Source organism: Triticum aestivum, chromosome 3A, assembly GCF_018294505.1.
Source record: "Triticum aestivum cultivar Chinese Spring chromosome 3A, IWGSC CS RefSeq v2.1, whole genome shotgun sequence".
NCBI classification, from domain to species: Eukaryota; Viridiplantae; Streptophyta; class Magnoliopsida; order Poales; family Poaceae; genus Triticum; species Triticum aestivum.
Window position 1 is genome coordinate 688,569,070 of NC_057800.1, and position 25,989 is coordinate 688,595,058.

At 42.4% G+C, this 25,989-nt stretch overlaps 1 long non-coding RNA gene across 4 annotated transcripts; it reads right to left on the reverse strand.

Annotated features, from left to right (window-relative positions):
• Window positions 1-292: 292 nt before the first annotated feature.
• Window positions 293-22,084, reverse strand: LOC123063240 (uncharacterized). 4 transcript variants are annotated; one of them, XR_006430213.1, is made up of 6 exons: window positions 21,571-22,082; window positions 21,165-21,274; window positions 18,331-18,477; window positions 1,710-1,863; window positions 1,401-1,626; window positions 293-950 (listed from the first exon to the last, which is right to left on the reverse strand). It is a non-coding gene; the product is annotated as an uncharacterized lncRNA (long non-coding RNA). The 4 variants fall into 4 exon arrangements; XR_006430212.1 differs by having other exon boundaries at window positions 1,401-1,632; XR_006430214.1 differs by having other exon boundaries at window positions 1,404-1,863; window positions 21,571-22,084.
• Window positions 22,085-25,989: the final 3,905 nt, after the last annotated feature.

Sequence of the window (25,989 nt, forward strand, 5' to 3'; positions counted from 1 at the left end):
TAAAAAAATTCATTTAGAAATGTACAAAAATATCAAAACATTCTTTAAACAAAAAACACATGTTAAAAATGTGTTTTTTAAGAAATGTTCTAATTTTCATAAACATTTATTATTTTTAAAGAAGTGTTCCAATTTTTACGTAAACCTTAACTTCTATTAAAAATGAGGAAATTTTCATGTTTTCCAGAAAAGCCAAAAAGATGACTAACAAATTAATCCATGCAAAACTGCTCTTCCATCTTATGAAGAATGCTAAGTTGGCTTCTTCATGCCCAAAATTAATTCTACAAAAAGTAATAATCAGCTTTACTTTATTATCGATGTTTAATAAAATTGGATATATAAAATGGTGCACAATGAAATATGAAGCAGGTTGTGCCTCTTTTTTCGCCCGGTGCAACGCACGGGCATTTGTACTAGTCTATATCTATACTTACTATTAAAAGACCAAACATTACTTTCCCTACGTCCACACCGGAAAGTGCACACGGGATAACCCCCCACGTCCGATCAAACCCACTTAGTTACATCCAACTGTCCATGTTACATCCAGCAAACTACAATCAGATCTACGGTTCAAAAGAAATGTTCTGCCGGCAGACTCTCCCGTCCAGGATGCTACAGAGCCCAACGATGACCCCTCCAGGGAATTTAACATACCTCCACAATCAACGCAGCCACCATACCACAAAACTCCACGATCAACGCCAGCATCAGTCCACGAACCTCGCCTCGGCCATCAGCCCCGCCTCGCTCGGCCAGCCGCCCCGCCGTCCTCGCCCCTGGTCTCCGCGACGTCCTCGACCCGCTGGACATCCTCCACCCAACTTGCTGCCTCTCCTCACCCCGGCATCTTCGCGATGCCGCCCTCGCCCCAGGTGCCCGCGACGTCCTCCACCCGGTGGACGGCCTCCAGCCGGCGTGCTGCCCTACCTCCGGTGTCATCACCCCTGCCAGTGCACAGGTTAGATCAGATTAATTTGCAAGGTGGAAGATGAGGCAAAAGATAGATGTAATTGCTCTTTTAATCTGACATTCTATAATTTGTACTCTAAAATGTCATACTTAAAGTACAATCATGATCAACATGTCAAACTGAGTTGCCGAAGGGTTGAAATTCACAAAAAAAATCATTGAGAAGACAATATGGCATCTTCTCAGCGTAGTGGAGTACGTACTCCCTTTCAGGATGTGACAAACAATAGCAATTCAGGTAAATATACAGTTATCACCTACTCTTGCCTACTTATATCTTGTAAATCCAGCATATGTCATTGCCCCGCAGGTCAACCAACAGATCCAAAAGAGCGGAAGAGACAAAGGGAAAGGGAGAGGTATGCACTAAATAGGGATGCAATATTAAAAAAACGACAAGAGGCAAGGGATCATAAGAAGGCTACCACCGCTATTGTAACTGGAACCAACACTCCATCAAAGCCATCCGGGGCCATGTCACCTGGTTACTCCATTTTACCTGTCCTTTATCATGCATGTCGTGAATGACAAGTAAAATCATGTTGATTAAGTGTTATTTCTGACAGATTTAGACACTGTGGAGAGGCCAAGTGTGCAGTCTGTTGTCACTCACCAACAGCACACAACAGCCACTGAAGGTCATGTGTTGTCCTACAACTGATATTTGTGTGTCACCCACCGGCGTTTGTGTGTCAACAACTGATATTGTACATACAATTATGATGCAGGCATACCTGTTGATGTGATAATGAGTGATCTAACTCAACTTCATGGTCCAGCTTCATTAAGAACACCAGATACAGCCGTTTCTAACAAAGAAAATGTCAACAATTTTGACTCTGGCATTGGGTCCTCCCAACTGACTGTGTTACGACCGCCACTTCAAGCCTACAGAGGAAGCAATTCATATGGTAGTCAATTGTGGCTCATATTAACTATCATATCGAGTAAAAAACAATGGTTGTTCAATTTGTCTTATACCTAATTATCACTTGATATACAGAAGCAAAACAAGCACTCAAGAGGCAGAGGGAAAATGCCAGGTATGAGCAACATAAGCAAGGGATATTGCAAAGCCTACGTGACAAGCGGAGGCGATCCAAATCGTCAACAATAGTCCTTACAGCTGGAGAACAAAATCAATCCGAAACAGGTGATGCACAGTACATAAAACACTTTTTATCCAAACTTTGATTTCCTAACTGACAGCCACTCAATGTTTCTGTAGCCGATGAAGATTGTGATTGGCTACACACAAATGATACGTATCGGATACAAAACTCTCGAAGGAGGATGAGCCCAGACAACATACTTACTGCGCCGTCATGTGGACACAATCCCATCGACACTTATAATGGTGCTTTAATTGACTACTACTTGGTTCATTCCTTTCATTCATCGCTCAGTCTTGCCCATTTTACAAGCTGAATATTCTGTCAGGCAACGGCCACGACAATGATGCATATGGAATACTGGAGCCGGATGGCAACACAAACAATATTGATGGTTCGCATTAATGCATACATGGTTCTGTCTTTAATATACGATATCTTCTACAAACTAATATTTGCCTACTATAGAATGTTGTGGAGACGGAAACCTTCTACAAGCTGAATACCTTGAGCTTGATGAAGAAGCTAGGATGTTCGCCCACCAAGGTACATTATTGCTATGATGAGTTACCATATAATATAATATTGTCATTTCTATAACAAATGGTGCCTGAATATTCAAATTTTGTTCCAGATATTGAGTTTGAATCCTACCGAGTTGAACAACGTCACACTGATGGAACACACACAAATGATCCTCATGCTATGGTGTACATGAACCTATCCAAAAATCACCACGTCCTTAGAAAAGTTAGGGACTGCCTCCACTGTGGAGCATTGTGGTTTCAGTATGAGGGACCTGCATTTTGTTGCAGAAAGGGGAAAGTAGGTTTGTTTACACCTGAGGTTCCGGATGAGTTGAAACGGCTGTTCACAAGTCAAGGTGATGACGATGCTAAATATTTTTGAGACAACATACGGTATTTGAACTCTCACTTCTCATTCACAAGTCTTGGAGTCACCCTTGATCATCGAGTAAGCACTGCGGCAGGAACCGGCGTATATACCTTTCGTGCATGTGGGGGGTTGTACCACGCTCTTGATGATCTGGTGCCGGCTGATAATGGTCCTAGGCATTTGCAGCTCTATATTTATGATACAGATCATAACTTGGTGCACATGGCTAAGAGGTCTCCAGATCTGAATATAGAACTCATACGTAAAACTCTGCTAATACTAGAGCCGAACCCTTATGCACGGGCTTTCAAGAGCCTTGGGTCCATTCCAAATCTAGATAAGTACAAGATCTCACTAAACACAGATATCAAGTTGGATCAATGTAGGTATAATGCCCCAACGACTTCTCAGGTGGCAGCTATATGGGTTGAAGGGAGCGACCCACAAAATTGTTTTGACAGGAGTGTTGTTGTGCATGGCAAAAAAGGCGACCGGGCCCTGTACATTAGAGCATACTATGGGTGCTATGATCCATTGTCATATCCACTATTTTTCCCACGTGGGGAGACAGGTTGGAATCGCTAGATGCCATATGTTCAGGAACACAATGACACAAACCAATATCCGGCGCATTATTCAGATCTGCAAGAAAACCGGGCCTCTGAATTACATACAGGTATTTTATTCATTATTGTTGTGTTATCTACATACTATCTTTATAAATATAATAACATTTGTCTTTGTCCACCTATCAAGCAGATGAAAACTTGATGGGTGGAAGGGAACAAGTTGGCAACTTTGGGCCAGATGAAGACCGAGTCACTGATTTACATGCAGGTATGATGTTCATTATTAAATTGTTATGGCATTATCTACTTACTGTGTTGGTGAATAAAAACTTATGTCTTGCTCCCGCAACAAAACAGAACATAATTTGATTAATGAAAGGGAACAAGTTGGGAATTTTGTTCCAGATGAAGACCATGCCAATGATTTACATGCAGGTGCCGGTCATTATAGTGTACCACTTATTCTTAATAAACAAATCTTATGTTGTCAATCATTATGATTCCAGCCATTATACTTGTATTTATATTCGATATTGTAGATGATAATGAGGATAACCAAGATGAGGATTTTGGTGACAATGAGGTGGATGCAACACAATCCAGGAAATTTGTTAGTGCGAGGGAGTACTACTGCTTCAAGCTACAGGTCAGGAAGAAGCTTTTTAACATCGTCTTGTTCGGTGGACGCCTTTTCCAACAGTGGGCTGTTGACATGTATATCAAGATTGAGACTATGAGGCTGGACTGGTACTCAAAGCCAGAGAATCAAAAGGTTATACGAGCTGACCTCTACTAGGTATCGTGCTTGCGTTTATACTAATACATCCTACTACATCAACATTTTGAAAAACATGCCTTTTCCATGACCAAGTATACTGTTACAGGGTCTTGTTGACACCATCGTTGCCGGCGAGTCACGTGGTGATCGGATTGGTAAGAGAATCGTGCTTCCACGCATGTTTCCTGGTGGTGATCGCGACATGCAGCGAAGGTTCCTCGATGCAATGGCAATAGTCCAACGGTGGGGTAAACCGGATTATTTTATCACGATGACTTGCAATCCCTACTGGGAGGAGATAACACTTAATCTGACGCCTGGACAACTGCCACAAGACCGTCTAGACCTGGTGGCAAGGGTATACAGGGCTAAACAGCGAGATATGATGGACTTGCTAATTAAGGGTAAGCATTTCGGACAAGTCGCAGCTTATGTACATGTCACAGAGTTTCAGAAACGAGGCCTCCCTCATGAGCATATACTTTTAATCATGAAAGCAAATAGCAAGTTGGCAACCCCGGATGACTATGATTGGGTGATATCCGCAGAGATACCTGACAAAGAAAAACACCCAGTTCTGCATGAGCTGTTCGTCAAACACATGCTACACGGACCCTGTGGTGAGTTGAAAAAAAGTTGTCCGTGCATGATTGATGGACAATGTAGGTTCCATTATCCGCGAGATTTTTGTGATGCCACACAAGGGAGAGACACTTATCCCATCTATCGGAGGAGGGACGATGGGCATGGAGTTAGGATCAGAGGAGCCAATTTGGACAATAGATGGGTGGTCCCTTACAACCCTTGTCTGCTTATGCGATACAACTGCCACATTAATGTTGAAGCATGCTCGAGCATCAAGGCAGTGAAGTATTTGTTCAAGTACATCTATAAAGGCCATGATCGGACGTCATTTGCTTTTGAGCAGGACATAATCAATGATGGTGGAATCATCAATGAAATCCGACAATATAGGGATGCACGCTATGTATCTCCTCCAGAGGCTATTTACAGGATTTTTGGTTTTAAAATGTTTGGTGTCAGTCCATCAGTGCTGCAGCTCCAACTTCATTTGCCAAATATGCATACAATTGCATTTAAATCTGGTGAAAATCTAGAAGATGTTGTCGCTCGACCATCTTCATCTAGGTCCATGCTTACCGAGTACTTTGAGATGAACCGGAAGATTCCGCAAGCACGGAAATTGTTGTACAGAGAGTTTCCAGAGCATTATAGATGGATAGCTGGAAAAAAGAAGTGGCAGAAGAGAAGAAATAACAGATCGCAGATTGGAAGACTTGTCTACGCACACCCTGCTGAAGGAGAGAGGTACTACTTGCGTGTGTTGCTAAGTCATGTCCGAGGTGCCACTTCATTTGATGATTTAAAAACAGTAAATGGCAACATGTGCACTTCCTTTAGAGAGGCATGTGAACACTTAGGCCTCATTGAGCACGACAAGACTCTTGATGATTGCATGACAGAGGCGGCCACATTTCAGATGCCTTGTGCCCTAAGACGGTTGTTTGCGGCTATATTGGTTTTTTGCGAGGCAACAGAAATCCGACAATTGTGGGAGAAACATCTACCATCAATGTGTGAGGATTACCGTCTTAATGAATCAAATGAGTCAATACTTGAGCAGATGGTCCTTAGAGATATTACGGATATGTTGCAATCCATGGGAAAGGATATTAAAAACTATGGACTTCCGGATCTGGTAGAGACCGATGGTTCTTATGACGGTGAGTACAGAGAGGTAACAGAAGAGAGGCAAATCACCGCGGACATAGAACATCTAGATCTATTTAGCAGTGCAGTTGGCTGGTTTCAATGACATAATGGATCATGTGATGAACAAAAAAGCCAGATATTCTTTGTTGATGGTCCAGGAGGCACTGGGAAGACGTACCTGTACAAGGCATTGCTTGCTAAGGTGCGTTCCATGGGCCAAATGGCGATTGCAACTGCTACATCTGGTATTGCAGCATCGATAATGCCTGGAGGACGGACATCACACTCTCGGTTCAAAATACCAATCAAGCTCACTGACAATAGTATGTGCAGTTTTGAAGGAAATATGCCCTAGAGGCAATAATAAAGTTATTATTTATTTCCTTATATCATGATAAATGTTTATTATTCATGCTAGAATTGTATTAACCGGAAACATAATACATGTGTGAATACATAGACAAACTAAGTGTCACTAGTATGCCTCTACTTGACTAGCTCGTTAATCAAAGATGGTTATGTTTCCTAACCATGAAAAAAGTGTTGTTATTTGATTAACGAGGTCACATCATTAGTTGAATGATCTGATTGACATGACCCATTCCATTAGCTTAGCACCCTATCGTTTAGTATGTTGCTATTGCTTTCTTCATGACTTATACATGTTCCTATAACTATGAGATTATGCAACTCCCGTTTGCCGGAGGAACACTTTGTGTGCTACCAAATGTCACAACGTAACTGGGTGATTATAAAGGAGCTCTACAGGTGTCTCCAATGGTAGATGTTGGGTTGGCGTATTTCGAGAATAGGATTTGTCACTCCGATTGTCGGAGAGGTATCTCTGGGCCCTCTCGGTAGTACACATCACATAATCCTTGCAAGCATTGCAACTAATGAGTTAGTTGCGGGATGATGTATTACAGAACGAGTAAAGAGACTTGCCAGTAATAAGATTGAACTAGGTATTGGATACCGACGATCGAATCTCGGGCAAGTAACATAACGATGACAAAGGGAACAACGTATGTTGTTATGCGATCTGACCGATAAAGATCTTCGTAGAATATGTAGGAGCCAATATGGGCATCCAGGTCCCGCTATTGGTTATTGACCGGAGATGTGTCTCAGTCATGTCTGCATTGTTCTCGAACCGTAGGGTCCGCACGCTTAACGTTACGATGACAGTTATTATGAGTTTATGCATTTTGATGTACTGAAGTTAGTTCGGAGTCCCGGATGTGATCACGGACATGACGAGGAGTCTCGAAATGGTCGAGACATAAAGATTGATATATTGGAAGCCTATATTTGGACATCGGAATTGTTCCGGGTGAAATCGGCATTTTACCGGAGTACCGGGGGGTTACCGGAACCCCCCCCCCCCCCCGGGGGGTCACTGGGCCTACATGGGCCTTAAGGGAGAAGAGGAGAGGAGGCAAGAGGTGGCCGCACGCCCCTCCCCTTCCTAGTACGAATAGGACAAGGGAAGGGGGGCGGCGCCCCCCCCTTTCCTTCCTCTGTTCCTCCTATTTCCCCCCTCTCTCTCCTAGTCCAACTAGGAGTCCTACTCCCGGTGGGAGTAGGACTCCCCTTGGCGCGCCACACCCTGGCCGGCCGCCTCCTCCCCTTGCTCCTTTATATACGGGGCAGGGGGGCACCTCTAGACACACAAGTTGATCCACGTGATCGTTCCTTAGCCGTGTGCGGTGCCCCCTGCCATCATATTCCACCTCGATCATATTGTAGCGGTGCTTAGGTGAAGCCCTGCGACAGTAGAACATCAAGATCGTCACCACGCCGTCGTGCTGACGAAACTCTTCCCCGACGCTTTGCTGGATCGGAGCCCGGGGATCGTCATCGAGCTGTACGTGTGCTAAGAACTCGGAGGTGCCGGAGTAACGGTGCTTGGATCGGTCGGATCGGGAAGACGTACGACTACTTCCTCTACGTTGTGTCAACGCTTCCGCAGTCGGTCTGCGTGGGTACGTAGACAACACTCTCCCCTCTTGTTGCTATGCATCACCATGATCTTGCGTGTGCGTAGGAAGTTTTTTGAAATTACTGCGTTCCCCAACAGTGGCATCCGAGCCTAGGTTTTATGGTTTGATGTTATATGCACGAGTAGAACACAAGTGAGTTGTGGGCGATATAAGTCATACTGCCTACCAGCATGTCATACTTTGCTTCGGCGGTATTGTTGGATGAGACGACCCGGACCGACATTTCGCGTATGCTTACGCGAGACCGGTTCTCCCGACGTGCTTTGCACATAGGTGGCTTGCGGGCGACAGTCTCTCGAACTTTAGTTGAACCAAGTGTGGCTACGCCCGGTCCTTGCGAAGGTTAAAGCGGAGTCTATTTGACAAACTATCGTTGTGGTTTTGATGCGTAGGTGAGATTGGTTCTTGCTTAAGCCCGTAGCAGCCACGTAAAACATGCAACAACAAAGTAGAGGACGTCTAACTTGTTTTTGCAGGGCATGTTGTGATGTGATATGGTCAAGACATGATGCTAAATTTTATTGTATGAGATGATCATGCTTTGTAACCGAGTTATCGGCAACTGGCAGGAGCCATATGGTTGTCGCTTTATTGTATGCAATGCAATCGCGATGTAATGCTTTACTTTATCACTAAGTGGTAGCGATAGTCGTGGAAGCATAAGATTGGCGAGACGACAACGATGCAACGATGGAGATCAAGGTGTCGCGCCGGTGACGATGGTGATCATGATGGTGCTTCGGAGATGGAGATCACAAGCACAAGATGATGATGGCCATATCATATCACTTATATTGATTGCATGTGATGTTTATCTTTTTTATGCATCTTATCTTGCTTTGATTGACGGTAGCATTATAAGATGATCTCTCACTAAATTATCAAGAAGTGTTCTCCCTGAGTATGCACCATTGCGAAAGTTCTTCGTGTTGAGACACCACGTGATGATCGGGTGTGATAGGTTCTACGTTCAAATACAACGGGTGCAAAACAGTTGCACACGCGGAATACTCAGGTTATACTTGACGAGCCAAGCATATACAGATATGGCCTCGGAACACGGAGACCGAAAGGTCGAGCGTGAATCATATAGTAGATATGATCAACATAGCGATGTTCACCAATGAAACTTCTCCATCTCATGTGATGATCGGACATGGTTTAGTTGATTTGGATCACGTGATCACTTAGAGGATTAGAGGGATGTCTATCTAAGTGGGAGTTCTTAAGTAATTTGATTAAATGAACTTAAACTTATCATGAACTTAGTACCTGATAGTATCTTGCTTGTTTATGTTGATTGTAGATAGATGGCTTGTGCTGTTGTTCCGTTGAATTCTAATGCGTTCCTCGAGAAAGCAAAGTTGAAAGATGATGGTAGTAATTACACGGACTGGGTCCGTAACTTGAGGATTATCCTCATTGCTGCTCAGAAGAATTACATCCTAGAAGCACCGCTGGGTGCCAGGCCTGCTGCTGGAGCAACACCAGATGTTATGGACGTCTGGCAGAGCAAAGCTGATGACTACTCGATAGTTCAGTGTGCCATGCTTTACGGCTTAGAATCGGGACTTCAACGACGTTTTGAATGTCATGGAGCATATGAGATGTTCCAGGAGTTGAAGTTAATATTTCAAGCAAATGCCCGGATTGAGAGATATGAAGTCTCCAATAAGTTCTATAGCTGCAAGATGGAGGAGAACAGTTCTGTCAGTGAGCATATACTCAAAATGTCTGGGTATAATAATTACTTGATTCAGATGGGAGTTAATCTTCCAGATGATTGCGTCATTGACAGAATTCTCCAATCACTACCACCAAGCTACAAGAGCTTCGTGATGAACTATAATATGCAAGGGATGAACAAGACTATTCCCGAGCTCTTCGCAATGCTGAAAGCTGCGGAGGTAGAAATCAAGAAGGAGCATCAAGTGTTGATGGTTAACAAGACCACTAGTTTCAAGAAAAAGGGCAAAGGGAAGAAGAAAGGGAACTTCAAGAAGAACGGCAAGCAAGTTGCTGCTCAGGAGAAGAAACCCAAGTCTGGACCTAAGCCTAAAACTGAGTGCTTCTACTGCAAGCAGACTGGTCACTGGAAGCGGAACTGCCCCAAATATTTGACAGATAAGAAGGATGGCAAGGTGAACAAAGGTATATGTGATATACATGTTATTGATGTGTACCTTACTAATGCTCGCAGTAGCACCTGGGTATTTGATACTGGTTTTGTTGCTAATATTTGCAACTCGAAACAGGGACTACGGATTAAGCGAAGATTGGCTAAGGACGAGGTGACGATGCGCGTGGGAAACGGTTCCAAAGTCGATGTGATCGCGGTCGGCACGCTACCTCTACATCTACCTTCGGGATTAGTATTAGAGCTAAATAATTGTTATTTGGTGCCAGCGTTGAGCATGAACATTATATCTGGATCTTGTTTAATGCGAGATGGTTATTCATTTAAATCAGAGAATAATGGTTGTTCTATTTATATGAGTAATATCTTTTATGGTCATGCACCCTTGAAGAGTGGTCTATTCTTATTGAATCTCGATAGTAGTGATACACATATTCATAATGTTGAAGCCAAAAGATGCAGAGTTGATAATGATGGTGCAACTTATTTGTGGCACTACCGTTTAGGTCATATCGGTGTAAAACGCATGAAGAAACTCCATATTGATGGACTTTTGGAACCTCTTGATTATGAATCACTTGGTACTTGTGAAACGTGCCTCATGGGCAAGATGACTAAAACACTGTTCTCTGGTACTATGGAGAGAGCAACAGATTTGTTGGAAATCATACATACAGATGTATGTGGTCCGATGAATGTTGAGGCTCGTGCCGGATATCGTTATTTTCTCACCTTCACAGATGACTTAAGCAGATATGGGTATATCTACTTAATGAAACATAAGTCTGAAACATTTGAAAAGTTCAAAGAATTTCAGAGTGAAGTTGAAAATCATCGTAACAAGAAAATAAAGTTCCTACGACCTGATCGTGGAGGAGAATATTTGAGTTACGAGTTTGGTGTACATTTGAAAAATTGTGGAATAGTTTCGCAACTCACGCCACCCGGAACACCACAGCGTAATGGTGTGTCCGAACGTCGTAATCGTACTTTACTAGATATGGTGCGATCTATGATATCTCTTACCAATTTACCGCTATCGTTTTGGGGATATGCTCTAGAGACGGCCGCATTCACGTTAAATAGGGCACCATCAAAATCCGTTGAGATGACGCCTTATGAACTGTGGTTTGGAAAGAAACCAAAGTTGTCGTTTCTGAAAGTTTGGGGCTGCGATGCTTATGTGAAAAAGCTTCAACCTGATAAGCTCGAACCCAAATCGGAGAAATGTGTCTTCATAGGATATCCAAAGGAAACTATTGGATACACCTTCTATCACAAATCCGAAGGCAAGACTTTTGTTGCTAAATTCGGAAACTTTCTGGAGAAGGAGTTTCTCTCGAAAGAAGTGAGTGGGAGGAAAGTAGAACTTGACGAGGTAACTGTACCTTCTCCCTTATTGAAAAGTAGTACATCACAGAAAACTGTTTCAGTGACACCTACACCAGTTAATGAGGAAGCTAATGATAATGATCATGAAACTTCAGATCAAGATACTACTGAACCTCGTAGATCAACCAGAGTGAGATCCGCGCCAGAGTGGTACGGTAATCCAGTTCTGGAAGTCATGCTACTAGATCATGATGAACCTACGAACTATGAAGAAGCGATGGTGAGCCCAGATTCCGCAAAGTGGCTTGAAGCCATGAAATCTGAGATGGGATCCATGTATGAGAACAAAGTATGGACTTTGGTTGACTTGCCCGATGATCGGCAAGCAATTGAGAATAAATGGATCTTCAAGAAGAAGACTGACGCTGACGGTAATGTTACTGTCTACAAAGCTCGACTTGTCGCAAAAGGTTTTCGACAAGTTCAAGGGGTTGACTACGATGAGACCTTCTTACCCGTAGCGATGCTTAAGTCTGTCCGAATCATGTTAGCAATTGCCGCATTTTATGATTATGAAATTTGGCAAATGGATGTAAAAACTGCATTCCTGAATGGATTTCTAGAAGAAGAGTTGTATATGATGCAACTGGAAGGTTTTGTCGATCCAAAGGGAGCTAACAAAGTGTGCAAGCTCCAGCGATCCATTTATGGACTGGTGCAAGCCTCTCGGAGTTGGAATAAACGCTTTGATAGTGTGATCAAAGCATTTGGTTTTATACAGACTTTCGGAGAAGCCTGTATTTACAAGAAAGTGAGTGGGAGCTCTGTAGCATTTTTGATATTATATGTGGATGACATATTACTGATTGGAAATGACATAAAATTTCTGGATAGCATAAAGGGATACTTGAATAAGAGTTTTTCAATGAAAGACCTCGGTGAAGCTGCTTACATATTAGGCATAAAGATCTATAGAGATAGATCAAGACGCTTAATTGGACTTTCACAAAGCACATACGTTGACAAGATTTTGAAGAAGTTCAAAATGGATCAAGCAAAGAAAGGGTTCTTGCATGTGTTACAAGGTGTGAAGTTGAGTCAGACTCAATGCCCGACCACTGCAGAAGATAGAGAGAAAATGAAAGATGTTCCCTATGCTTCAGCCATAGGCTCTATCATGTATGCAATGCTGTGTACCAGACCTGATGTGTGCCTTGCTATAAGTTTAGCAGGGAGGTACCAAAGTAATCCAGGAGTGGATCACTGGACAGCGGTCAAGAACATCCTGAAATACCTGAAAAGGACTAAGGATATGTTTCTCGTATATGGAGGTGACAAAGAGCTCACCGTAAAAGGTTACATTGATGCAAGCTTTGACACTGATCCGGACGATTCTAAATCGCAAACCGGATACGTGTTTACATTAAACGGTGGAGCTGTCAGTTGGTGCAGTTCTAAACAAAGCGTCGTAGCGGGATCTACATGTGAAGCAGAGTACATAGCTGCTTCGGAAGCAGCAAACGAAGGAGTCTGGATGAAGGAGTTCATATCCGATCTAGGTGTTATACCTAGTGCATTGGGTCCAATGAAAATCTTTTGTGACAATACTGGTGCAATTGCCTTGGCAAAGGAATCTAGATTTCACAAGAGAACCAAGCACATCAAGAGACGCTTCAATTCCATCCGGGATCTAGTCCAGGTGGGAGACATAGAGATTTGCAAGATACATACGGATCTGAATGTTGCAGACCCGTTGACTAAGCCTCTTCCACGAGCAAAACATGATCAGCACCAAGGCTCCATGGGTGTTAGAATCATTACTGTGTAATCTAGATTATTGACTCTAGTGCAAGTGGGAGATTTTTGTGATTGATGGACAATGTAGGTTCCATTATCCGCGAGATTTTTGTGATGCCACACAACAAGGGAGAGACTCTTATCCCATCTATCGGAGGAGGGACAATGGGCATGGAGTTAGGATCAGAGGAGCCAATTTGGACAATAGATGGGTGGTCCCTTACAACCCTTGTCTGCTTATGCGATACAACTGCCACATTAATGTTGAAGCATGCTCGAGCATCAAGGCAGTGAAGTATTTGTTCAAGTACATCTATAAAGGCCATGATCGAACGTCATTTGCTTTTGAGCAGGACATAATCAATGATGGTGGAATCATCAATGAAATCCGACAATATAGGGATGCACGCTATGTATCTCCTCCAGAGGCTATTTACAGGATTTTTGGTTTTAAAATGTTTGGTGTCAGTCCATCAGTGCTGCAGCTCCAACTTCATTTGCCAAATATGCATACAATTGCATTTAAATCTGGTGAAAATCTAGAAGATGTTGTCGCTCGACCATCTTCATCTAGGTCCATGCTTACCGAGTACTTTGAGATGAACCGGAAGATTCCGCAAGCACGGAAATTGTTGTACATAGAGTTTCCAGAGCATTATAGATGGATAGCTGGAAAAAAGAAGTGGCAGAAGAGAAGAAATAACAGATCACAGATTGGAAGACTTGTCTACGCACACCCTGCTGAAGGAGAGAGGTACTACTTGCGTGTGTTGCTAAGTCATGTCCGAGGTGCCACTTCATTTGATGATTTAAAAATAGTAAATGACAACATGTGCACTTCCTTTAGAGAGGCATGTGAACACTTAGGCCTCATTGAGCACGACAAGACTCTTGATGATTGCATGATAGAGGCGGCCACATTTCAGATGCCTTGTGCCCTAAGACGGTTGTTTGCGGCTATATTGGTTTTTTGCGAGGCAACAGAAATCCGACAATTGTGAGAGAAACATCTACCATCAATGTGTGAGGATTACCGTCTTAATGAATCAAATGAGTCAATACTTGAGCAGATGGTCCTTAGAGATATTAGGGATATGTTGCAATCCATGGGAAAGGATATTAAAAACTATGGACTTCCGGATCTGGTAGAGACCGATGGTTCTTATGACGGTGAGTACAGAGAGGTAACAGAAGAGAGGCAAATCACCGCGGACATAGAACATCTAGATCTATTTAGCAGTTTGAACAATGAGCAGTTGGCTGGTTTCAATGACATAATGGATCATGTGATGAACAAAAAAGCCAGATATTCTTTGTTGATGGTCCAGGAGGCACTGGGAAGACGTACCTGTACAAGGCATTGCTTGCTAAGGTGCGTTCCATGGGCCAAATGGCGATTGCAACTGCTACATCTGGTATTGCAGCATCGATAATGCCTGGAGGACGGACAACACACTCTCGGTTCAAAATACCAATCAAGCTCACTGACAATAGTATGTGCAGTTTTGAAGGAAATATGCCCTAGAGGCAATAATAAAGTTATTATTTATTTCCTTATATCATGATAAATGTTTATTATTCATGCTAGAATTGTATTAACCGGAAACATAATACATGTGTGAATACATAGACAAACTAAGTGTCACTAGTATGCCTCTACTTGACTAGCTCGTTAATCAAAGATGTTTATGTTTCCTAACCATGAAAAAAGTGTTGTTATTTGATTAGCGAGGTCACATCATTAGTTGAATGATCTGATTGACATGACCCATTCCATTAGCTTAGCACCCGATCGTTTAGTATGTTGCTATTGCTTCTTCATGACTTATACATGTTCCTATAACTATGAGATTATGCAACTCCCGTTTGCCGGAGGAACACTTTGTGTGCTACCAAACGTCACAACATAACTGGGTGATTATAAAGGAGCTCTACAGGTGTCTCCAATGGTAGATGTTGGGTTGGCGTATTTCGAGAATAGGATTTGTCACTCCGATTGTCGGAGAGGTATCTCTGGGCCCTCTCGGTAATACACATCACATAAGCCTTGCAAGCATTGCAACTAATGAGTTAGTTGCGGGATGATGTATTACAGAACAAGTAAAGAGACTTGCCAGTAACGAGATTGAACTAGGTATTGGATACCGACGATCGAATCTCGGGCAAGTAACATACCGATGACAAAGGGAACAACATATGTTGTTATGCGGTCTGACCGATAAAGATCTTCGTAGAATATGTAGGAGCCAATATGGGCATCCAGGTCCCGCTATTGGTTATTGACCGGAGATGTGTCTCAGTCATGTCTGCATTGTTCTCGAACCGTAGGGTCCGCACGCTTAACGTTACGATGACAGTTATTATGAGTTTATGCATTTTGATGTACCGAAGTTAGTTCGGAGTCCCGGATGTGATCACGGACATGACGAGGAGTCTCGAAATGGTCGAGACATAAAGATTGATATATTGGAAGCCTATATTTGGACATCGGAATTGTTCCGGGTGAAATCGGCATTTTACCGGAGTACCGGGGGGTTACCGGAACCCCCCCGGGGGTCATTGGGCCTACATGGGCCTTAAGGGAGAAGAGGAGAGGAGGCAAGAGGTGGCCGCACGCCCCTCCCCTTCCTAGTACGAATAGGACAAGGGAAGGGGGGCGGCGCCCCCCCCCCCCTTTCCTTCCTCTCTTCCTCCTATTTCCCCCCTCTCTCTCCTAGTCCAACTAGGAGTCCTACTCCCGGTGGGAGTAGGACTCCCCTTGGCGCGCCACACCCTTGCCGGCCGGCTCCTCCCCTTGCTCCTTTATATACGGGGCAGGGGGGCACCTCTAGACACACAAGTTGATCCACGTGATCGTTCCTTAGCTGTGTGCGGTGCCCCCTGCCATCATATTCCACCTCGATCATATTGTAGCTGTGCTTAGGCGAAGCCCTGTGACAGTAGAACATCAAGATCGTCACCACGCCGTCGTGCTGACGAAACTCTTCCCCGACGCTTTGCTGGATCGGAGCCCGGGGATCGTCATCGAGCTGTACGTGTGCTAAGAACTCGGAGGTGCCGGAGTAACGGTGCTTGGATCGGTCGGATCGGGAAGACGTACGACTACTTGCTCTACGTTGTGTCAACGCTTCCGCAGTCGGTCCGCGTGGGTACGTAGACAACACTCTCCCCTCTTGTTGCTATGCATCACCATGATCTTACGTGTGCGTAGGAAATTTTTTGAAATTACTGCGTTCCCCAACAAGTTTCACAAAACAAAGTGGTACAACGGAGTTGCTTAGACAGGCGTCCTTGATAATTTGGGACAAAGTCGCTATGACAAAACGTCAAGCAGTTGAGACGCTTGATAGATCACTACAGGATATAATGGAATGTTCTTTGCCGTTTGGAGGAAAGGTTGTCGTCTTTGGTGGTGATTTCAGGCAGGTCCTACCCGTTGTGAGACGTGTGACAAGAGCGCAGATCACGGATGCTACACTTCTGAGATCCTATCTTTGGGAGAAGACCCGCAAGATACGTCTCACACGCAATATGCGGGCACAGGCTGATCCTTGGTTCTCGGAATACCTCCTAAGGATAGGCAATGGAACTGAAGAGACAATTGGCGACGACTATGTCCGTCTCCCTGACGACATTGTCATTGGCTATACCGAGGATGAAAAAGCTATTAACATGCTCATCGAAGATGTCTTCCCATCGTTGCATGCCAATGCTACATCCAGAAAGTACATGAGTGCACGTGCTATTCTATCGACCAAGAACGATCATGTCGATGACCTGAATGACAAGATGATCTCCAGGTTTCCAGGTGAAGAAAAGTTATACCATAGTTTTGACTCAATCGAGGATGACCTACAGAATAATTACACAATTGATTTTTTGAACTCGATCACACCAAATGGCTTGCCCCCACATGTTTTGAAATTAAAGGTCAACTGCCCGGTCATTCTGCTATGGAACCTCGACCCTCATAATGGTCTATGCAATGGAACACGGCTTATGATCAGAGCCTTTCAGGATAATGCAATCGATGCAGAGATTGTTGGTGGTCAGTATGCTGGAAAGAGGGTGTTTATACCTAGGATCCCTATGTCGCCCTCGGAGGACATCTCACTTCCTTTCAAACTTAAGAGAAAACAGTTCCCCATCCGTCTGAGTTTTGCGATGACAATTAACAAGGCACAGGGTCAGACCATCCCAAATGTTGGCATTTACCTTCTCGAGCCAGTATTCTCACATAGTCAGCTATATGTTGCATTGTCAAGAGGAGTGTCGAGAGAGACAACATGGATTTTGGCCAAGCCAAACAAGGATGTCGATAAATTCGGGAAAAGCACCAAGAACATTGTCTACAAAGATGTTTTGGAGAGATGAGGCAAGTGCATTATTCCAATATTTCTTTTCCCCTACCATGTTTGTGTTGAAAACCAACTTATGAAAGAAGCTCCTTAGAAGTTTATCATTTTAGTAGCCGTAAGTCCTGCCATGCACTAATCACTTCATAATTTCTGCTGATTCAGGGTTGACAAATATTTCGTGTTCAGGAGAATTGAGGCTTTAATGTGGTTATATTGGTCTCCAGATGTGCCAACTTGTAAACCTATTTCAAATAGAAGAAGATGGTGGAATGATGCCACGTCATGGTGTCAGATCATCCATAATAAGGAACACTTTGTGTTGTATATTCTGTACTATCTAAATTTAGCAGCCAGAATTCTGTTCTATTAAAGATGTTCTTGAACGCCTAAGTGCTATGCTCTCTGATATATTTGTAATGAAAACTGGAAGAATCTATGACATTCATGGAATATATTGAAGTTAAAAGGCGTTATTACTACTATGTTGCACATATGTTGTTCCCGAATCTATAGCAGATGAGCTCACATGCTTTGTTTTTACAGAAAAAAATCGAAAGAATATACTATATAGAATTCAGAAAAGAAGATAAGGCATGTAACAGGCTAAAATGCTGGATAACCACAGTGGGCGAGAATACCTCCTCCAACATGCGTCAAACCAGTTGAAAATATTCCTCCTATTAGGATTCCAGCTTCTTCATCGATTCACTATGCTGCCCCTTGGCTAGCTTGCTCATCACCAACACGTAGCAGGTACGCCGCCTGTTGGTAGTCCCCGCAGTTGCCTTAATTTCAAAAACAAAAAATTAAGTTTGAAAAATATTTAAAGGGTGTGCCTTCTCTGAATTATTACACAGCCTGTAGTTACAGAAGGAAGGTGGGCCACACCCAATATTTATGCAGATAAAATGCACTACGGAAATAACTCTAGTAATTTTGGCAAACTGGGGTATAAAAAAAGCACAAGATAAGATTCTGGGCGTCAGATAAATCCGGGGATGATAGCAATCAGGAGTCCCCAATTATCGCGATAGTAGTTTCCTTTCTCCCACGATTCTGCCTTATTTCCTTTCTCTCACGATTATGCCTTATATTTCCTGATACCATTACTTTAGACCCCTCCTCCACCCCCCTCACGATCTCTCAGCCGCATCCCAACAAACCGCCACAACAAGTCTCTCCACCGCGCCGCACACATTAGCCCTTGGTGAAGCACCGTCATCGTCCATGTCGGCGCCATCGTCATCGATGCCCCATGCGGGTCAATCTCCAACCAGATCTGGTACTACTGCCGATGCCATCGACACGGTAATGACATATTATATCTCTCTTCTTCCTATACAAGGTTTTCTATCTAGAAATGTCATGCTTGGGTTTTCAGGAAAACATCAATAAGGTAGCAAAGGATGAGGATATAGATAATATGCAGATTGAAGATGTAAAGAAAGACGAGGATACAAACACCGAGGTGGCAGAGGTGATACAAGAAGAATCTACTATGGAGGATACAAAGAATATGCAGGTTGAAGAGGTGATAACCGTACAAGAGGATACAAATCCCGACTCCACAAAGGCTACACAAGAGTCCATTAGGGAGGGTCCACTAAACATGCTTTTTGATGCTGTGATAACACAGGATGGATATACAATCCCCGAATCAACAGAGGCAAGTTTTCTTTCCACATGTCTAACGCCAAAGATCAGTTTGTAATTATCTTAGTACAATATCATTACAAAAATATATTCACGCTCTTATAATATTATACTACCATGGGTTTCAGCTACCTAGCGATGACGAAACAAGTGAGATACTCAACAATAATGAAGTGGAGGAAAATAATTGCATGGATAGCCCAGAATATACACCTATTCTTGAAGAAAACATAGCAAACAGAGAGGATGAAGATTCTGAGCATACACATGTGACTTTCCTTTTCCAACTATATCTTCCCAAATTATTCTAATTATATTATATCCTACACATGGGTAATTCATTCAATATTGTTCTCAGAAACTAACCCACAACGAAACAAGTCAACAAATGGTGGCAGCTCAGGATGAGGAATTGGAACAAACACGGGACACGGAAGGGCTTCAGATTATAGAGGACGAGCTAACAATGCTCGTGCATATAAATAAACATAAACGACGGCATAACAAGCCTAAGAAGGCACAAGACTATGTTGTTTCTCCACAAGGCACGGAACAAAACATTCAATGTCCTTGTACTGCTACATTATTGTTTTTGTGTTATTATCATTACATGTTATCATTGCCATCGTGACAGATTATGCCTGCAGTGGCGATGATTGGTCTGTTATAGAAAATATCCGGTCTGAACCAAGCAAAGAAAGAAATTTAGTGAGCATCGGCGACGCATTTTTGAAAAAAAGACATTTACTATCTCTTCTAACTCCCGGAGAATGGGTTGGCGACGAAGTGAGTATATTATTATTATTATCGCATTACGACTAGAAGATGCTATTTGATTATCAGTATGTGTCGTCTAATATACTATGTATGCTTTTAATTGTAGGTCATAAATATGTACATAAATTGCATGACTGCTACGGAGCATCTACAAGTAAGGTCAGGTGGAAGTGTGTTCTTAGAGAATGCATGCATCTCAAAGATGATAAAGATCGGTAGCTATCTGCCCTCAGATGACATGGATGCTGCACCAGCATGGGTACTAAACAGAGCCAAAGCGTATTTGGAAAATGATATGGTTAGTCTTTGTGTCCTACATAATTGGATGAATTACAGCTACAATGACCGATTCATCCACGTACGAGTACAACTAAAATAATCATTTTCTTCAGGTATACTTTCCAATAAACATGAAGGATGTTCACTGGTACCTATGTGTTATAAATTCCAGAAAAAAATGTGTCCAGGTGCTCGACTCGCTAGGCCCATACATGAGCCGCAAGGACCTCACTGATACGGTCTGCACTTCATCCTACTGCCCCATCTTTTCTAATAAGCTTTTTTTTTCTTATTTCTCACTTGTGATGCTTATACTTTTTCCATTTTTTGGTACACCAGCTAGAAGGACTGGAGGATTTATTCAAATATGCATCCAAGCACATGGGATTAAAATCCGATAAGTGGACTGATCTAGATGTTACAACACGGAAAAGAGAAGAATATATTAAGAGCAGTCTTCAGAACGATGGGTATGCCTCCTAATATAACTCAGAGCATTTATGCTTAACAGGGTACATTTGGTATGCTATTATTTTTATTTTTACCCTGCATAGCATTCCTAAAGCACATTTGATCAACAGATTTGGTATGCCAATGCAATTCTTTACCTTATTGTATGACAATGCAATTCACACAGCACCTCTCATTAGATCTGGCGTATATAATGGTGCTCAAGGCGATACATTTCATTAGGCTGCATATTATACATTTGAACAACGAATATGTTACTACACATATGGAAAGAAGCAGATATATAGCATACCTGTATATGTGTTCCGCTAACAATCTTCCAAATCTCTATATCCAATGCATCCATGCCAACATAGAGAAACAGAAACATCTCACAAATGAATGACAATGTGGTGAAGGTGCCTGTTGTGCATACAATGGCATAAGCATCAGCAAAGTTCAGATGTCAAAGAATGGACTCACATGTATTTCTGATAGAAACAGTGCAGATACCAACTTGGTTGCGACACTACAACGTCTCAAAAAGCAAAGACTCAACATCAATTAGAGCTAGCTGATAGTGAAAAATTAAGCCACCCAATATTCAAATCCACAAATTAAGAAGCTTTATCACAACATGGTTTCCTAAAAAATGTCACCTGACTAAATCCCCACTGATAATTGTAGGTGCATTAACAACATCTAATCGAACAACATACCTTCAGCAACCGAACACCTACGCGAGCTGCGAACTCCTTCCCGGAGAGACTGTGTGAGGTCGACGCACTGGATCTCGGTCCAATTCAAGATGCCTGCTCCCGCATCGTGTCCAGCATCTCGCATCTCGATCTGCTCTGCGGCAGTATGATGGCGGCGGCAGAGTCGATCTAGGGAAGATCCACGGGGTTGGCGGCGAGACAAGTCCGCGGTGGTGAGAGGAGGCGGCGGGGCGAGGCCGTGGTGGGGATAAGAGCCGGCGAGGCGAGGCCGTCGTGGGGATAGGAGACGGGGTGAGGCCGTGGTGGTGGTGGTGGTGGTGCGGGGAGGGGGAGGGGGGCAGAAGACGTCGTGGCGGGAGAGGATGCGCCCTGCTCGAGAGAAGGCAGCCGGCGGCGTGCGCCCTGCTCCACACAAGGCGGCCGGCGGCGTGCGGCGGAGAAAGCAAAGTGAGTGTCTCTCACCGTCTCACCACGCACACATACTGTTGTGACAAGACGACTGCTCCACATTAGTGTGCAGGGAGACTGAGATACTTTGCACCAGCTGCTCTTTTTTTTAATTTTCTTTTCGCCCGAAGCTCCTCATTAGTGTTCCTCTGGTTGCTCTCTTTCCTTTTGCAATGCAACCTCTGGTTTCTTTTGCGTGGCCAAATTATGTCGCCGAATGGATCATCGGCCGTGTCCCTTTTGTTTTATTTTTAATATCTATGATCGACAACCCATTTGATGAAGGAATAATTATATGGGTTCCTCTCAAAGAAATTATGCATTGACAAATTCATTTTTTTATTGATATCCTTTTTGTTCAGTTGATTTATAATAAAAAATATGTGTTGACAAATTCAATTATTTTATTGATAGCCCTTTTGGTCATTTGATTTAAATTAGCGGCAAACGTTGTTCAATTCCTTTTTAATCGAGCGTGTCCGATATGGCTTGTGGTTCGGTCAACATCATTTTATAATACTAATATTTTAGTATTAATATAATATTTTTGTTATTAATCATATCAAAAATTTGTAATCATCCAGGTCATCTTGTGGTCTCTGGATGTTAAATTACATGGAGTACTTCACGGGAGATAGTCTGTCTGACACTCCCGAACAGGTATAATTTGCATCATATCATGATACTAATTATTTCGTATTTTATCATTATTTGAAAATTAAGTCTTGTTACTACTTCACTTTAGGTTCATATGACAGATTTTAGAACAAAATTAGCTGTCATTTTAGTCGACTCGGAATTCAATGATGATGATATAAGAAACCGAGACTTGGATGATGATGAAACCAACACGGATCCCACCGATTGTATGATCGTCGAAAGACCTCCTAACAAACCCAAAGCATCCAACTCATCATCACAAGTTGAGCTCATCTCGCAATCATTTATCCTTTCACCGTTTGTCACTCCAACAAACGACGACTTAATGGATGAACTTTGCTTGTTCATCAGCATGGTTGATGATATCCCTTTGCTAGAGTAAGACACATTTTTCCAATTCTTTTTTTTAATAAATTATTACTCATGTATAATTATAATTGACAGAATTCCCATTTCACAGGAGCGAATGGGTGAAAAGCTCTCAACCTTATCCTATTAGTTTGAACTTGAGACAATTAAAGAACATATTAAAGAATGATGAGTACATGGATGCTGATTGTTTTAACATGGCTGTGAGGATACTAGCATGCCACGACGTCCAGCTTGCTAGAGACGTCCCAACACAATATATGGATCTACGATTCTGTGTAAGTTATTATAATCACATTTTACAGTTTGCCTCATTCTACTCATGTTTTCTTACATTACTGTAGTCCATGTCCCAGTATGCACGAGTCCCCAAGTCATCATGATGGTATGGACATTGCTATGTTGGCACAACTATTTGATAGTTGGCCTAATAGCAACGAGTATCATATCTCAGAATGTGATACGGTAAGATTTCAATTCAAAGTCATTGTTTATTTGGTCCTAATAAATGATAATGATTGATGCGTCATTGCATATTTTATTGCCTTGTGATATTCTTGGACTATTTTTGTTGTTCATCTTGGACCAACAAAAAAAGTTGTTTCTATTTTGGACCCGCTTTCAATACCTACTTTTGGAAAGCATATACTTAAAACTATGGTCAACGATCTAAACCTTGCACTTCAAACTGCAAACCCTGCCTTTAAGGATGACATTTTGAAATGGGGATGCAAAGTTCCTGTTGTTCCCACAAATCCATACGGGTAAGAATATTGTCAATACATCACACTCTTAATTGATTCATTCAACTCACATGTAACATTTTATACATGCAGTCCCCTATCTGGTTATTTGATTTTCAATTTAATGCACTCATGGCATGATGGAACACTACATTTTCCAGTACCCAAGGTAAGTATTTCACACCATGCTCATTTCTACACACGTTACTCATGTTTTTTTCTAATAACAATGTTATATAATGCATATGTAGGATGATTTTGAACTGAGGAAGCGCTTTTTGGTTCATATTTTGAAGTATGAAGAAAATGAAGTTCTAAACAATATCCCAGTCTTAGAACGAAGCATTATAGATCGAATCAAAAGATGGCCTTCCAGAGAGGATCATCATCAAATGATGATTACTAGATAATGTTGCTTAGTTGTTATTTTTAAGTATTTTTGTAATAAGTAACAATTACAATACATTTATGTGATCGTTAATTTTATGTGAAGACATGTGTATTGGTCGTGTGTTACATGCACGAGTTTTTTCATTTTTGTATTTTGAATTTTGGAATCACAACATTTCAACAATGAAAATCTTTCACCGTCAAACAAGACCTATGACTTAATCTAAAATAAATTATTACATTAAAAATTGAGTATGACAGCACATTTAAATGTTTCGGTACAACAATACAAAAGTTCATGTTTTTATTTTAGTTTATTAGGATACGTGCGTTGCACGTGCACGCTTACTAGTATAGGTTTTTTTTTGAGGATCACACGGTCATTTTATTGCTCTATAACAGGAAGTACAATAGAGGGATCCCATGGCTGGAGTAGCCATAGGAATCGACCATGTTCGAGTGATAAAACACTTTCACAAGATTGTGAGCTTCTATGTTTGTTGCTCTACCCTCGTGCACAAAATTAACATTAAGAAAATGTCTCGATCGCACCTTAATCTCCGTAAGAACCGAGCTATACTCGCATCTACTACCTTCATTGATGTTCTTGATAACTGTGGAAGCATCACATGCGATAATAACTTTTTGAATGTTTAAATCCTCCGCCAAAGTCAGTGCTTCACAGCATGCTATTGCTTCAAGAGTTGCTGGGTCGGTGCAATTGTTCAATACCCTCGCTGAAGACCCCAGGTACTTCCCTGTATCATTCCTGCATATGACGGCAGCTGCTCCCTTTGATCCTATCTTGTTTGTACCACCATCAACATAAATTTTGGCCCAGCCCTCCGGCGGTGGCCTCCATCTCGGCGCTGCTGCTTGTAGATTTGGAGCAGCTTTATCCAGTTTTGTGTTCACCATTTGAAGGTCGGCAATGAGACTGGTAACAAAACCATGAATAGTCACCGGGCTTTGGTAGATAGATTCATGAATTGCCTTTCGGCGCGCACCCCAGATCGCCCAAAGTGTCAATAAAATTTTGATGAATTCTTCATGTGTTGTAGTCTCCATCATGTGGAACAGCCACTCCTTCTCATCGGAGCAAGAATTCATGCACATGTGCTCTATGAGGGATTCATCAAGTAATGCCCAAACACAACGTGACATGGTACAATCTATTAACGAATGTCTCCAAGAGTCATTCTCTGCTTGACAAATAACACATCGAGGGCTAGTGGCCATTTTCCGATGATGCATCTCTGAGCCCGAAGGGAAAGAGTGTTGTGCGAGCCGCCAAACAAAGACTCGCACTTTAGATGGTACCTTGATCTTCCATAGTTGTGACCATGCCTTTTCCGCCCTGTTCGAACTAGTGCTTGGTCTGCCTTCAAGCCAATCTTCTCTAACTTTTTTTATGTCATGTAGGAGCGCATCGCATAGGAGTCCACACGACTGGGCTGGCCCATTGGGGCTAAGCGAGCTGTGTTTTGTAGCAGCGAGGTAAAAATCCCAAAAATGCAGTGCACATGCTAGGAATAAAACTCGACCTCCAATACTAAACGCGTGCTACCAGCCACTGGAACTAATAGCTACTGGTGATTGATGGGAAGCCCAAAATATTTAAGAAAGCACTGCATCGTCAAAATTTGCCACAGTTTTGGAAAATTCGAAACCTTTCCTTGAAAATGGTGAACAATTTTGAAATGCTCAATATTTTTTGAAAACCTTAAATATGAAAAAATTGGAAACATGATTTTTTAAATGCTGGACAGATTTTTAATGCAATTTAAAAAAACACGAATAGGTTTTGAAA